This window comes from Anser cygnoides, chromosome 3 (assembly GCF_040182565.1).
Source record: "Anser cygnoides isolate HZ-2024a breed goose chromosome 3, Taihu_goose_T2T_genome, whole genome shotgun sequence".
Classification (NCBI taxonomy): domain Eukaryota; kingdom Metazoa; phylum Chordata; class Aves; order Anseriformes; family Anatidae; genus Anser; species Anser cygnoides.
The window spans coordinates 22014781-22031241 of record NC_089875.1 but is presented as its reverse complement, the minus strand read 5'-3'; the positions used below and the strand labels follow the sequence as shown (position 1 = coordinate 22031241).

Genomic DNA, 16461 nt, shown 5'->3' with positions numbered 1-16461 from the left:
TAAAGTGCATTTTCTTTGAAATAAGTAATGTTTCTCTCAGTTGAAACCAGGCATAGCATTATCAATTCACGTGCTTAAAGACCACAATTAAAAATGATCACGTGTAAGAAATCTGTGAAGTAGTTATTGATTTGTTTAATGATAAAATTATTTGCTTTATATAGTTTGACAATAAAACATTTTCATATGACAAGGTAACTTATTATTATTCTGATACTTCATTATGCAGTAGGCAGCAATGCTGGTTCCAGCTATGAGATGCAAATTTGGTTGACAGTGCTCCTGCTGTCTGTATAAAGGTTAAAAATACACACATAATATTGTTCCTGGCACTTTTGGAAAGGGCTTGAAGTGATGATTTCAGCAAAATACAGATTTTCATAATTCTACATAGAGTTTCATCATTTTACAAATTCACAATGACCTACACTTATTGAACTTTATCAAACTATTGCGTTCTGTTTGCATTTTCACTGGAATTCCATGATCCTTTGATGATATAACCATAAAATAATATAGAGTACCCAGAAAGAGTACAAAGTTATCGTGATTTTAAATGGTTCCGACCCCAAATTATTAAATTCCTGCGATACAGCAGTAGGCAACCTTAACATAGAAGGTGAACTAAATTGATTTTACCTTCCTGATCATGTATCATCCTCCCTGCTCAAAGAGAGTACATGGAACTGAAAATGAAATTAGGGGGACAGTACTTTTCATACACCACTGCATGCCACTTGATTTCACATTACATCGGTGTATGTGAGAATAGAATATGACTTGCCATGATATTATCATTTGACTTTACCTATTTTATTTGGGTAAAAGATGAAGTATATATATAGACTTGCCCAGGATGTACAAGTAGTTTAGAGACCTTATGCTTTAAAGGCAGAGTTTTAACAGAAAACACATACTACGTTCTTATGTTAGCCATATACTATCAGACAGCTTGATCGTCCTCCACCTAGATCATTTAAATTAACCTGTTCAGATTTACTGAGCAGAGCAGAGGCTCTGTAACCCCCTACTCCTCTCCACCATGGCATATACTACCATGTTACGTGACATATTTGCAACTGTGAAGCCTTGCCCAGTGAAATATGTGATAAATCCATTCTAACATATATTATTTGTTCTGAAATATTTGCCAGAGTATTTTATTCAAATACCTGAGAATTATACCACTCATTGGCAATGTACTGATAAACATTGTTCTTTCCTCTGTGAAATACCTAGAGGATTTCAGAGAGCATTTGCTCCAAGTATAACAAAACATAAGTGATAAAGGTCCAGAAAGTGCTTCTATAATTCATTGTTACTTTGTTAGATAGACATTAGCTAGTATAAAATTAAAAGAGCTACCCCATCAGACTGATTGCAGATATATGCATTAGTTTACATTCAGATCGGGGTGCATTTTTAATACAAGGACAGGTGTTTGCTTCTTGGTAATGATAAAATCCCATCATTTTCAGTAAAAGAAAACTTTTAAAGTCTTCAAAGTAATTATACGATCATTTTGTTGAAAAAACAAAGAATCAATGGTTAGCTCTGTTTTACAGAACATCCTATGCTAAGCCACATGAATCTTGCAAAAATAATAATAATAAAAAAAGCTATTCTGATTAGTATTTTAAAGTTGTGATTTGCCACAACATAAAGATGCATGTTATTTCCTATTTTTTTTCCAACACTTTAAATGTTTATATAAAAGTAAACTAAAAGGTTAGAGAATGGGTTTAACAGCTCTCAAATGTCAGGAAACTGATGAACTGTGCAAGAGATTCAGACAAGAATCACTACTTATACTTCTTTTAAGGTATTGTGTTCATATACCACAGAGAGCTCCCTGTTAAAAAATGGGTACTTACATTACTGTAAGGTATGTGCTGTCTTCATGTATCTGTTCAAGTGGCCTTTTATGCTCAAAACCATAATACTCAGCAATGCAATATGTGTTCACACGCGTATCCTGAATGTTCTCAATGTCCTCATACCCTTTTTATAAACATAAAGATGGGACAGGCGCAACTGTCATTTGGTTCCTTTTTGTTTATAGAGGATCAAGGAAAAGCAGAAATACACACTAACAGTATTCCTTGGGATCTAATGAAAGGAGGTAAATGGCTGGAGTTCACTTGAAGACTGCAGATCAGAGATGCAAATAAAAAGTCAGATCTCAATCTGCCTTGCATCAGGGAGTATTTTCTCACAGAGAAATGAACTGAACCCCAAGTGATTATCCTTGTAAGGGAACTTTAAGTGACTCCAAAGAGTAGGGTCACTTAATGTCAACTTCTGAGCAGGTGTCCAGTCTGCCAGGTAAAGAATGTTTCCATTGTCCTGAGACATTAAAGTCCCATACAAGCAGCTGGACTTCTGCAGGCTGAGTTGACATAATCACCTGATGTGGAAATAAAAATTATGTCAGTCAGGTAAATGCCATTATTAAACCTATTCCTACCACTATTGTATGTACAAGCACACATATACATAGATTTTTAAAGCTTACAAAGTATGTCAAGAACCAGAGAAAATGCTGGGCAGTAGAAGGAACTGAGGGGCAGCTTGCTGCCCTTGAACACTCAGTACACACTTGCATCCTGGCAGAAACTCTTGATCAAAATGTTTGATCTCAGGTTGCAGTGGAACAGACGTTCAATGGTGCAGTCAGTTATTAGGGTTATGAGGTCTAGAACACCTACCACAACACTAATTATATCAATCTGTTCGACAACTTAATCATGACACATCTCTTCAAAATCTGGAGGACTATTACCATTCTGTCATTGCAGTGCAGTGAACATGAAACTAATATGACTCCCCAGGATGAAAAAATAAACAAAAATAAAGCGACTGTGTAAAAACACCCCATAGATTCTATTATCATTAATTTTACAGAAAGAAATTCATAACACCTTAAAATTCCATTATCATTTGTGCATAATAGAACATATTTTGCCCAACTTCCTGTAACTACATAGCGTATACTGACAATGGAATTAGGTGACATACCAGTTCAACTGTCAAGGTCCACAGTGTGATCAATACAGTATGTAGGAAATGTGATGAACATAGCAGTGAAGGGCATACAGTGAATGAATACCTTGTGCAGATCAGGAGATCAGGACACAGCATGTATCAGCTGATAGGAAAGAACAGACTGATGTATCCTTCCAATTTCCACTGCTTCACAGTTACTCAACAGAATACAACAGCTTTTGAAGATACTGGTAACAAAGTCAGTTTATAACTTAAAAGGGAGTATTTTCCCTAATCCATTATACAGAATTTTCTAATTGAGGTTTCAATATCAACTTATACAGAAAATTTCCTCACACATATTTAAAATCTACCAAATTATTTCATTTTCCAGAAACATGTAAAATTAATGTAGCAGTCCAAATATTTTTCCTCATGTATATAAATCCTTAAATTGAATTTACTTCCTACAGATTAGCAGCACGATATGCTGTGCACTTGAAAACCATTTTTGTAAATGGTCTGATTTAAACTATGAAGTTTTGTTAGCTTAACTATTTTGATTTAATTAAATTTTAAAATCTACCGATTATGGATGTAGCATAAGAACATCAACACTACTGAAGCTTCTCTTGGTTGAGGAACTGTATCCAGGTATACTGGTTCGACTTCACTTATGCTCAGGTTTATAGTAATATAGCTAACAGTAACAGGAAAGAAGGAAAAAAAAAAACAGCTATGGACAAGTATTCATTTTGCAAATGGGTGCAACTATTTAAAATGTTTTCATTCCGTTTGTGCTTGTTATTGAGCTCTTCACGGAAAAATTACCCTGATTAGCTTAAACAGTGAAATTAGTAACTGGGGGTAACGAAGCTGAAATTTGGTCCTGAATGGATTACAGATCCCCAACACAAATTATTCTGATGGCGTTTCAGCAGCAGTGATCATTTCTAGCACAGTGTCAGTGCTAAGCTGCTAGTAGTCAAGTTCTTAATTTTTCCAGCAACATATGAAAGAGGATGTCTAAACATAGGCAACTACCAATGAAAGTTTGCAATGAATGTCATGTGAAAGTATTTTTTATCTTTTGGCACTACAATTCCCAGAAGATTATGTATGCTACCATCTGCACAGTAATAACTAGAGGAAAGCACACTGCTATGTTTTGCTACAGTAAAGCTGTTCACAGTACTAGAACAAACCTAACTGTTATCTCTCTGCTGCAGTGCAGGACAATGTAGACATGCCTATATTCCTTTTACCTTCATATATGGTACTTGGCAGCAATTACAATATTCAACGTTATGTGATTTAAAAAGGAAACATGACGTTATAGCTTCTAAAGGTCATCAGCTAAGCTGATTTTCTTTCTCAGGGTATTAAGCAACAATTTGACTCAGAGGTCTACTGTCTGACTTGTATTTTTTACTTTCATATAGGAGTTTGCACATGTTCACAAATAGAATACTACATTTTGTTCACATTAAATGGGTTTTACAATGGCAAGGCAGAGAGAGCTTTTCTGTATTGGCCCATTACACAGAGCACAGAAGTAATGCCAAATCTCACAACTTCACAGTGATTCTCAGTACGTGATGGTTTTCTCAAGTTCCACAAGTACGGAATTTGTGTACAGAGTTTGTGTTACCACTTGAGCATCTATGATGTCTTTTTTTAAAAAAAATTTTAGAATCATAGAATGGTTTGGGTTGGAAGGGACGTTAAAGATCATTTAATTCATACACTCCTGCCATGGGCAGGGACACCTCCCACTAAACCAGGTTGCCCAAAGCCCCATCCTTGAATATTTCCAGGGATGGGGCATCCACAGCTTCTCTGGGCAACCTGTGCCAGTGCCTCACCACCCTCTGAGTAAAGAATTTCTTCCAAATATCCAATCAAAATCTATTTTCTTTTAGTTTAAAGCCATCACTCCTTGTCCTATCACTCCACTCCCTGACAAAGAGTCCTTCCTCAGCTCTCCTGTAGGCCCCCTTTAGGTATTGGAAGGTTATAAGGTCTCCCCAGAGCTTTCTTTTCTCCAGGCTGAACAACCCCAGCTCTCTCAGCCTTTCTTCAGAGCAGAGGTGATCATCTCTGATCATCTTCACGGCCCTCCTCTGGACTCATTCGAATATTTCCTTCTTGGGCTGAGGGCCCCAGAGCTGAAGCATAAAAAGCATAACGAAGCACAAAAGCATTATGAAGCATAAAACATTATGAAAGACACCACAAAGAACTAGATTTTTAACATAGCTAATGCAATCATTCTGGAAGAGATATGACCTTTTAAAGTATTTCAGTGCTATTTGTGTGTAGCGCAACTTGTAGCTACTTGTGTGCGTGTACTTGTTTCACAGCAGTGGCTAATGAGGGATCTGAAATTACTGACTAGAACCCAATTTTAAAAAATGCTAGAATACCGTATTTCTTATTGCCTTAAAAACGTTGAAGTAATCAACATGCCAAAAAATATGCATTTTATAGGCAATAAGACACTCAGACTTAAAGTTTATTCTCTGAAATTTGGTTTCTTCTTTATAAGACAAAGTACTTTTAATTAGAGATTTAGGCATCCTAAAGGAGTTATCCTAAAGGATTCATGCTAAGGAGTACCTCTAATGTTTAGATCCTATTGTCTATATCTAAGCATATAATTTTTAATCTGACTTCTTGAGTAAATACATTGCAAAGATATATGATGGTGATGCCTCCTACCACCAAGTACAAGTAGACTAATGCGTGCTGCATCATTTTGGGTACCATGCACCTGAAAGATCAGATTAGTCTACTAGATGAAGCTGTAAACTTTTTTTTTTTTTTTCAATCAGCTAGTAAATCAGACAAGAAAATAGTAGCCCACCTGGAGAAAAAAGTTGAAAAAGTTTGCATTAAACATTGTCAAACTGTTTTGGTTTGAAGGCAGAAGGAACCATGAAGTTCAAGCTAAAAGAACTGGGATTTAGCTTCACTGTCAAGGATAAACACCTTAATGGTAATGGATTCATGTAATTATCCCTACAAGGTGAAGAGTCTGAAGAATTTGAAAGGGGGATAACAATAGGAAAATGGTTTGCCCAGCTTAGAAAAACAAACAAACAAAAAAATTGCTTGCAAGACTTGTAAAGTGTGATTCACAGAGTTGAAGAAAAGTTGAAGAAAATTTTTTTATGACTATGATTAAAAGGTATATAAAACTGTACATAAGTTGACAAAACATCAGATTTTTTTTTTTTTTAATTTATTTTTATTTCTTTATCAAAAAGAAAACTAAAAGGTTGCGATATTTATGTCTGGATTCTGGATATTAAAGGTGTTTTCAGTCTAGTAGAGGAGGATATAACAAGAAGCTATGGTTCAAAGATGAAATGAAAGCAATTAAATGGAGAAATTTGGGACATACTTTGAATGGCAAAGGTAATTAACTCCTGGAGTAGAATACAAAGGGTATTTCCTATCTTTTGATGTTATTAAATCAAACTAGATCTTGTTTAGCCAAAGCTTATTGTGCTTTTTATAAATATTGTTATAAATTTGTTATTGATGGGTATGATATTAGTGGTAGATCTGAAGTCAGACTAGACCATCTGATCCAGAAGATCAGATTACTATGAGCATCACTAGATAAAATACAAAAAAAGCCAAGCATATGTCATGCCTCCTTACTGTTCTATAAATATATATGTATATATTTACTGTTCTGTAAAAATATAAGAAAATTATTTTTCCCTTTGCTTATCTGAATGAGCTCAGATTTAAGAGAACTCTTAGATAGCACAAGTGGCTATTTTTAATGATCTAGTTTATCTAAAAGTAATACGCCAAAAGCATTCATTCTTCTTCTTTTTTTTTTTTTTTTAATCCATTTTTGTTACTTAGGCCTTTCTTCAGAGAAAAAAAAAAGAAAACAAAGTGGTGATAAGAGGCTATATACTGCTTTGCATCTCACACATTTCTGTGAGACTTTGTAGAATATTACCAACACAATAGGAAAGATGATGACTTGCCACCGTAAAAAAAAATAAAAAAAGTCCAAGAAATATCAATAAGCTATCCTCAGTCAAAAATCAGATCCTGTGCTTGCAAAAATGCAAATGGTTACATACCACACTTCTAAGAACACAACTGTGGTGTGGTTCTTTTCAAGGATTACACCATTGTAGCTTCTACTTTTCTCATGTAAATGTGAAATGAGAAATGCAACCTAACCTCAGAAGCCACCCACTGGTTAAGGCAGTGCAAAGAACACCTTACTTAGTTTGGTAGTCCTTAATACACCTGCCATCTCAAAATGGTCATATCTCAAAATGCTCACATTTTGTAAAATTCTGAGGTATGCTCCTTATTTAATTATTTATTTTATTTATTTTATTTAATTAAATTTAAGCTATGAAGTAAGTGAGCAGGTAACGGCAAATTTTTAGTTACACTCAGTCACAGTATCTTACATTATAATAAAAAAACATGACTTGTGGTGTTAAATTAAATGGACTGTTGTGTTTTAATTAGAAAAAAAAAAGTGGTGTCTTGATTTTCTTTTGTTTCTTTAGAGAACACAAAAATAAGCTAAAATCCAGCAGGTTCTGGAAAAGATGTATGTGAAAATTAAGTACTCACTGATGTATCTGTAGATGCACACACTCACATATGACCTGGACTATTTGAATAGCATAGAGCAAGCTTCGTTACTTAACTGTTTGTACACAAATTGCTTTAGCAAACAACAGAAAAAAATCTATTTTTTTAATGTAACACAAATTCATGCATTTAAATTTTATGCTTTGTTATTGAACTGAAAATTGTACACCATCACCTCTTTATAATGACAAAAGAAATTATTTAAATGAGTTGAGTAAAATTTGTCATATTTCTAATGACCTAAACACCTGAAATGACTAGTTCTCCAAAATGCACATCAAAAAAAAATATTGATATACTTTCTCACGCATCTTTAGCCTTCAAGTGGTAGAGCTCTTCCCTGATAACCTGGTATAGCCTGTATATAGATGGCCTGTCATGTCTCTACAACTAGATAAAACCAAAACTGCTATAATATAATCAGTTACAACCTGAGAATTATATTTTGAAAATCAAGTTTATTAATATGTAATCTTTAGGTAATCATATTTATCCTCCTAATTTACACAATATTTATGATACTCTACATGTCCTTGAAATAAGGAACAGGGACACTACACTATGAAAAAGTGTCCTAGCTGCTGGAGTTCATAAATTTTGTTCAGCTTTGGATGAGTTCAAAGAATTGCCATGTAAGAAAAGCCTTACAGAGGGAATTTATCTGATTATGGCAGTAATAATTACCCAGCTGTTTATTGCAGATAGAGAAATAATTCATGTAGGCAATAGGCCGTGGTGGCAATGACACTCCGCATTTAGTAAATATGCAAACTGTTCACTTCTAATTAACCAAGCTAGAGGATGCCCTTATTAAATGTATAAACTAAAAGTGCCTTCCTGACAAGTGATGAATTGTTACATTGCACAAAGTCTTGCCACAGAATTACTGGAGTGAACTTGGGGCTTAACTTCATTAAGAGATCTTGTGGGATAGTTAAATGAGGATGGACAGCATAACAAGACCTACCTGACAGTCAATGATATGTTAGAGCTTAATGAAACTGTACCTCTTCCCCTTTTCTACTTATTTTACAGCAAGGATCCTGCTTCAGACAAAACATAAGTGTGAAGCCTGCGTATGTAGGAGAATACAAAATGCTAAGTTTAGTCAGTCTCTAGAAAATGTTTTATGAGCTATCAGTAATTTTAACAGACCAATTTCAAAATAAATATGGTTCAATGAGTGAATGGCAGGACCTAAAATTTCTTTCTACAGACTCGGATTATTTTTTTTTTCTTTTGACAGAGGTGAAATAAAGCTTAATGTTTAAGCTATTAGTCCAAATGTTGTGCTTAGTGCTGTACAAAAAAAAAAAAAAAAAGAGGAAATAACAACCTTCATATTTTTAAAGACTACAGTCTGGTTACTTATGTTAGTTATACTATTTATGCTTATCCGAAAAACTTGATCTCTATTACACAGAACTAGGTAAACAATATGGTAAGACTGCCTTCATCACTTGCTCAAGACAGACATAAATAGAATAAGGCACACCTGAGGTGTGTCTAGCTGAATCTGCACTGGGAATTTAGCTTACTTTGTAATCATAATGGCTCCTACCATAACCTCAGTACAACCAGAAAGTGCTTTCCTATGGAGTTAAAGCAAGGTATTGCCTGCTGTACAGCTTTAGCCAGTTCATTTAAATTTCATGACCAAACTAAAAAGACAAAAACTTAATCTAATATTTATTGGTTTGCAAAATGCACTATTAAAAACCTATAGGAATAAAAGCATACAAGTTGCCTAAAAGCATATATGTATATGTAACTGTGTTAATATCTACAAAGGTAGGTGAACAGAAGACATGAAAATGGGTTGATTTCTCATAGGTTTTTTATGCTCTGAATCTGTGAAGAAAGCTGGATTTATGGACAACAAAATTTAAGAAGAAACAGCAATCACAAATTGCATGACTGTAGATAATATAACTACATGTGTTATCACAAAGAGGACTCTGGTAACTCATTTTTTATATTTTACTCATCCTAACAATATCAGGTTTGTAGCCATGGAAGTACTCTGGGATCTTCAGTGATCTGGGATTTTAGTTCCAAGTTTCCTACCAGATCTAGCAGTTACACCTAAAGTCCTCTGGAAAAGGCATAGATGGCTCAAGTTACGTGCACTACCACTCAAAATTAATATTTAAATGAAAGAAAGCATAATTGGCACTTGTCTTTGTTTCTGTATCTCCCAAAGAAAGCTAACAGGATACATTTACATTCAGAAAATTCTAATACAGGTAGATAAGTTAAAAGGCATAATGTGTTTCTTCTAGATATCTTTGAAGACAAGGAAAAGAAGATGTGTTGAAGATAAATTAGTTAATTAAACATGAAGCGAAAGACAACATTACAAAAATGAGCTTTTTATTGTTGCAAGAACTCCAAGGAGCTGTCTGAAAGGCTTTGGCACTAATTGAAAATAGACTACAGAATCAATTGCTTCTGCAGTCAATGAGGAGGAACATTTTAATTGAATTATAAGACAATATATACATTCTTCAAAACACTTTGACACTTGAGAAAATAGCCAGCACCTGGACTTATCTTTATCAGAAAGAAGCAGACAGATGGAGGCTGAGCGAGTTGTCCTCATATTAGTATGACAACCCATGATTTATTTCAAGCCCTCTTTATGAAAAACAGCAATACCTCAAAAGTTTTAAGAAGCAAAGTGCTTGTCATGTTAAAAGCAAATAGGCCTCAGTAATGTTCCAGTAATCAAGAATAAGCTCCATGCTATTACTTTTTTCAGTTCTACAAGATCAGACATATTTGCAGAAAAGCTAAACATTGGATTAGATCACCAGCAACATATAACAGTATTGTATTTCACTGGTCATTAATATTATAAAAAATTAGACTGCATAAAGGACTTATGGATATATGTACTGACAAGGAAGTGGTTTTTATCACTTTGCATTATCTATTTTGCTGGCAATACTAGAAGACTAAGAAGCTTTTATAATGACTGGGGTACTAAATCCACTGATACAACAGCTAGTCAAACTTGGATGAAAATCACACTATTGAGGGCCACACTCAAGGTCTTTTCACTACTAAAGCCAACAGTAGCGGAGAGAAAAATTTGATGTAAATCCTGTAAGTGTGTGAAATTCATGATTTATAATCATAACAGTGTTTAAATACACTATAATGCTTGTTAAAGCTAGACTCAGGTCTTAGTTTGCTACCTTTAAGTCAGTGTTCATTCAATAGCAAAGAAAGCTAAACTACCTGCCTTGATTACACAAGCACCCCCTACACCAGTACCTTGCCACTGCTTTGTTAGTTTTCTGATAGTGCTATCTTACTGAGTTCTGTACCTAGGAAAAAAATTAAATGGTGCCATTCATCAGCAAACGGAGCACTACATCCCAAAATCTTATCTCTAGTTGCACACCTGACATATAGCAAAGTTGCTTTACTATAGTTTAAAGGCCACCGTGTAGATAACCTTAGTCAAAGAACTGTAAGTTAATCACACTGGGGGCAACTGACGTTATCCATAAATTCTTCTGATATAATGGCACCAGCATGCTAATTTATGTGAAGTGATGTCCATTTGCTTATCACGGATTGGAAATTGTTTCACATAAAACAAAATTCTAATGCATCATATGAAGTCATAGTCTATGCTAATTGCTTTTGGCATATTTCCCCTTGTTTACTATTTTACCAAGTCTTAGAGATGTTGGATGTAGCTTTAAGAATATTTCAAAACAAGGTATTTCTCCTCAAAAAGAAATACACTAACTTCAGTGAGAAGTAATGGAATTTATTTTAATGCATGCATTTATGTATACAACCATCCAACTAATCCATATTTGGAAAGAATACAGTATGCATTGGTATTTTCTTGAGTACAAATGGGTGTTATTGCATATTGAGCATAATGGGTGCTATAAGAATTATTACTAAAATCTAAACAGCAAAATTTGGGAGAAAAAAAATATTATTTAAGACTATGTTTCCTACTTGTTTGTTTTGGAAGTTCCTAATTTCATGCTATTTTCTGCTGTGTCCAGTGCCAGGACAAGAGGCAGTGGGCACAAACTGGAACACAAGAGGTTCTGCCTGAACACCAGGAAGCACTTCTGTGCTGTACAGATGAACAGAGCACTGGCACAGGTTGCGCAGAGAGATTGTGGAGTCTCTCTCATGGAGATCTTCAAAAGCTACCTGGACGTGGTCCTGGGCAACCTACTCCAGGTGTCTCTACTTCAGCTGGGAGCTGGGATCAGATGACCTCTAGAGGTCCCTTCCAATTTTAACCATTCTGTGATTCTGTGAAATCTTGCAGGAATATCAGAATTCAGGACTAAGAAACTCATTTCAAAGTTACACTGAAGCTAAACTGTGCAAAAGTCAAGAAAAAAAAGTAAAAAAAAAAAAAAAAGAGTACATCCTTATGTAGACAGAGTTTAGGGTTCAAATTCATTCTTTTGTCATCCGTCAAGGGATTCTTTGAATCTCTTCTCAACTTAACTACTAGGGACTCTACTTGGGACACCCGCAGCCATCAAACATTGGTTCTGCAGAGGTGGCAAGTAATGGGAGTGCTGGAGGGAGATCTCCCCATTCTTCAGCCAGTCTGGGAGTTAAAACAGACAGCTATCTCTAGTTCATATGAAAACAGTGCCTTAAGTTAGGATAAGCAGTCTGTTAAGGTGTGCAAACTCACACATAATATGACTATTATTATTTAATTATATTTTAGGTCAATTTCTGTTAAATCAATTTCTGTTAAACTTAATTACATCCCTCTATGGCTTTAAACTGGGGCAGCTTCTATTAAGTTTACTTTCTCCTGGGGTTTTCACAGTAAAGACAAATGATAAAGGTCTGGCTACTAAATGAGGGCAGCTATTAAATAAGGACGGCTTGTATTAAAGCTGAATGGTAAAGATGTGGCTATTGGTTGAGAAAACCCCTTAGTAAGAGAAGTGTCTTGCATTGAAAAAAAAAAATGGAGGTGGAAGGAGGAGAGAGAAGGCAACAAACTGTTCAGTAATTCATATAACATACTGAGTTTTAAACTAACAGAATGTCCAAAATTCCACAGTAACTTCTTGTGAAGTTTCTCTTAGACAGAAGCAAGTGATTGGTAATTTTATACAGCCTCCTCCTTAATGAAAAAGGAGAAAAATAAGCACAAGCCCTGGTTCTGGAGACCACAAGTTAAAACTGTACCTTGAAAGCACTTGCAATGTGATTTCAAGTAGTTGTTGATAAATAAAAATTCTATCATCACTTTTATAGAAGATTGAGAAACAGATTAGGACTGCATCATAATTTCAGAACGAATACAGCTTAAACTTTTGAAGTGATAAAGTTTTCATGTGTATTTTGTTGGTTTTTTGGTTGTTTTTTTGTTTGTTTGTTTGTTGTTTCTTTTTATAGCACCCAGGTTTTTAAAATCAGTTTCTGTTTTACTGTGTTTCTAGTACTATTTGTGGAGAAACTAGGTTCTATACTGGTACTGGCACAGGTCTAAACCATATATTCTCATGAATGAAACTGTAAGACAAATGAGAAAGCAATTGCATTGCTTTGCATATCATGCTTCTGTTGTTTTGTGGTGTTCTGGAGGTGTGAAACACTCAAAGGCTGCTTAATCTAAGTGCACAAGTGTATTAATGGCTCTGTCTGCCAACATGTAAATTTCCATAATGCTGAAGATGGAATAAAACACAGCCAGTTTCATAAACACCGTCCTTCAGTTTCAGACAATTCCTACTGGTTTTTACAATGAACTGTTGCAATAATTTTATATACACATAAATGGTTATCAACAATGAACTTATACTCTTCCACTTAATGTGAAGGGGGATGCAAATACGCAGAGAATCCCTCCTCCACCTTCAGTATTCCTAGTAGGTGTTTCCTACTCAGGGCCACCTTGGGGCCAAAGCAGTTGGCAACAACTTAGCCCAATGACAGGAAAAATCTGTTTGGCTGAGGGCCTACACCTGATCTTCACTAAGCATCTGTTAGATTTAATCAAAAGAATGTAGAAGATAATTTACATATTAGTTTTCAAATATACTCCAGCAAAGAATTACTGCAGCAATATTTGATTGGACTTGAGAAAAGACACATTTTTAAAAGTGAAATGATATTTATTCTCCATTTGATCAAATTCCCCATACAATTATATTTTATCTTCATTTTTTTAATCAGATTTTTTTTTCTGAAAGAAAAATATTTCTGTGAATTCCAGAATATAGAATTCAAATTGGCAGAATATCAATATACCTGTAAGATACCAAGTAAAAGCTCAGGCCAACTTTGACACATTTTCATGTACTTAAAATTATACTGTTCACTTTATCTGTTAAAGAAAAACTGCACAAAAGTATTTCTTGACTAAAATACCTACCCAATACATATGCCTTATGTTTTTTAATGAACTGAAATAAATACTATGGAATTTGATGAACATGTGAAAGTACTGAAACACAGAAATATTTTTGTAGTCCTCCAAAATCACGTGTACCCAACAGAGATCTATTGTGGGTGTAGAGAAATAAAATACAAAGCTCCCATCAATGTGTTCAGTACAGCAAGAGTACTACTTGCTGTCTTGTTCTGTTTGCACACATCAACGGTCAATCTGATGACTTATGAGCCTTGTTTCAGGCTTAGGCAGAGAAAGTGAGAACTATTATGAGCACAGAAGCAGTTTGTGTCTCTGCAGTTCATACATTAATATTCGTTTTAGACCAGAAAAGTTATGGCTTTGTTTACTTTCCCTGATTTAGTCTAGTTTTCCCCGGATTTTATCTTTTCAAGATGAAAAACAAACTCCAAGGAATTCTAAACAAGAAGATATGACAGATTTTTTTGAAGGTACTGTTGAAGAGATGACAGATTTTTTAAGTTTGGCTTTGCTGAGTTGTGATCTAACATTCTACATAAAAATACATTTAAATGAACAGTAATCAGAGATTATGTGTAGACAGTTATCAGGATGTTTCAATGTGATGCAGGAGTTATGACACTATGACCAAGAGGATGTAGCAGCAACAATAATAGCGGAAAAATAATAGAAATTAATAATTAGTGTTCAAAAAAAAATTTGGTTAATTTGTGTTTTACATATAAAACTTACATATGCTATTTTCTGTAACAGACTTGTAGCTGAACTGCCCCTGCCATGTGAGCTAGATGAGACTTCCAGAAATATGACTTCCTCATATTTCTCTATTTCAAAACGCAAAGATTTGACCTACGTTTCTGTACAGCAAAAGCTGCATGGATTTTGTGCAACACTCTTTCACTTACACTGAGAAAGTAATACTTATATTCAGCTAGCGAGTATTGCGTCTGTTTGTTTCCTCTGTTACCTGAAGAAATAGTTAGGTACCAGAACATCAAGTGAGCTATAGGGATATTATTAAACTATCTTAGAAAGCTTTCAACTTAAGTACTGGGAAAGACAGGGGATATTTCTCCTAATAGAGTAGGAGTAGGAGCATATAGTAATAACAGTTTTAGCTAGAAATCTAACAGGGGAACCTGTACTATAACCACAAGACAATTCTCCTTAACCATGTCCACACAAGGTCTTTCACAAGGCCTGAGGGCTGCCCACACACCCTCCACAGAGAGTCTTTAGGCCTGAAGAGGTTCTGATGTGCTGTGACTGTTCCAGCACTTAGGCCAATGCGTACAGGATTCATCTAAGCTTTTGCTTTACAGGCATGCTCCCCACAGAGCAAGCCTCTTTGCTTTCTAAAATAGCCTCAAGTCTGCCTTCTACAGTGTACAGTCACCAATATGACAGCATGAGAAGCAGGGATCCCAGCACAGCAGATCTTTAATTTTTTTCCCAAGTGATTGTGAGAATTTGAGCAAAGGCAAATAACAATTACAATCAATTAATATTTATACTATGGCTCAAATCAACACTTTTATGATTTGACAATAATCAAATTTAAAAAAAAAAGCACAAAAATCTCTTTAGTTTGAGTACACTGGAGGAAAAAAAACAGTTCAACAAACCATATTTAGAACATAACAATCAATGAATTTTGAATATAGGTAAAGAGACAAATTAAGCTGGTATAAACCCAGAGTACTTCCAGTTCATTCAAAGAAATTAGAATTCATAACAGTGTAAATAAGAACAGAATGTGACACAACATGCACTGGCCAAGAATTAAAGAGAACAATGACTGAAATATATGTATATTTTTGACAATGGAAGGGATCCTACAGTCAAATAAATTATTCAATTACTGCCATAAACTTCTTACAAATAAAAGAAAAGGAAATTAATTTTTTACCACACACAGTTTTTATCTTTACCTGACAATCTCATTATTCACAGAAACGGCTTCCAGGTATTTCTTCAGTGCATAATAATTATGGATATATTTTCGGACATAATATCCACGCCATCTTTTCTGAATCTACAGGAAATAAAAACTTGTTTAGTATATTTCAAATAGAAAGTTTCCATGCATATTAAATGTCTGTTGTATTTCCCAAAGAATAGCATGTCCTTAAAAGTGATATCAAGTAGATGCACCACTACATTTCAGTGAAGAAAATGTGGGTGGGATGTAACATATTGTAGCTAAATGGTATTATGAATTTAATATTAAATGTCAACATTAAGAAATAATATCAAATTTTAAACCACAGTTTTTGCTTGGGTATGGCAATGAAAAGAAGTGTCTGCTGCTGCCAGAATGATAAAAAACAACTAACAGAAGTGGTACTTATTTTCTAAGGTATGGAATACATTCCTTATTCAATCATCCACTTCACTAATATCTTCTGTTACACTCTCTACTAGGTGCTCTGGATATGATCTAAACT

At 34.7% G+C, this 16461-nt stretch overlaps 1 protein-coding gene across 1 annotated transcript in view; it reads right to left on the bottom strand.

The window, feature by feature from the left end:
* Positions 1-16034, bottom strand: part of SPATA17 (spermatogenesis associated 17) — a 79953-nt gene extending 63919 nt beyond the window's left edge. Inside the window, exon 1 of the mRNA XM_066995516.1 lies at positions 15946-16034. The gene's annotated coding sequence lies outside the window, so the exon portion shown is untranslated. The remainder of the gene's footprint in view (positions 1-15945) is intronic.
* Positions 16035-16461: the final 427 nt, after the last annotated feature.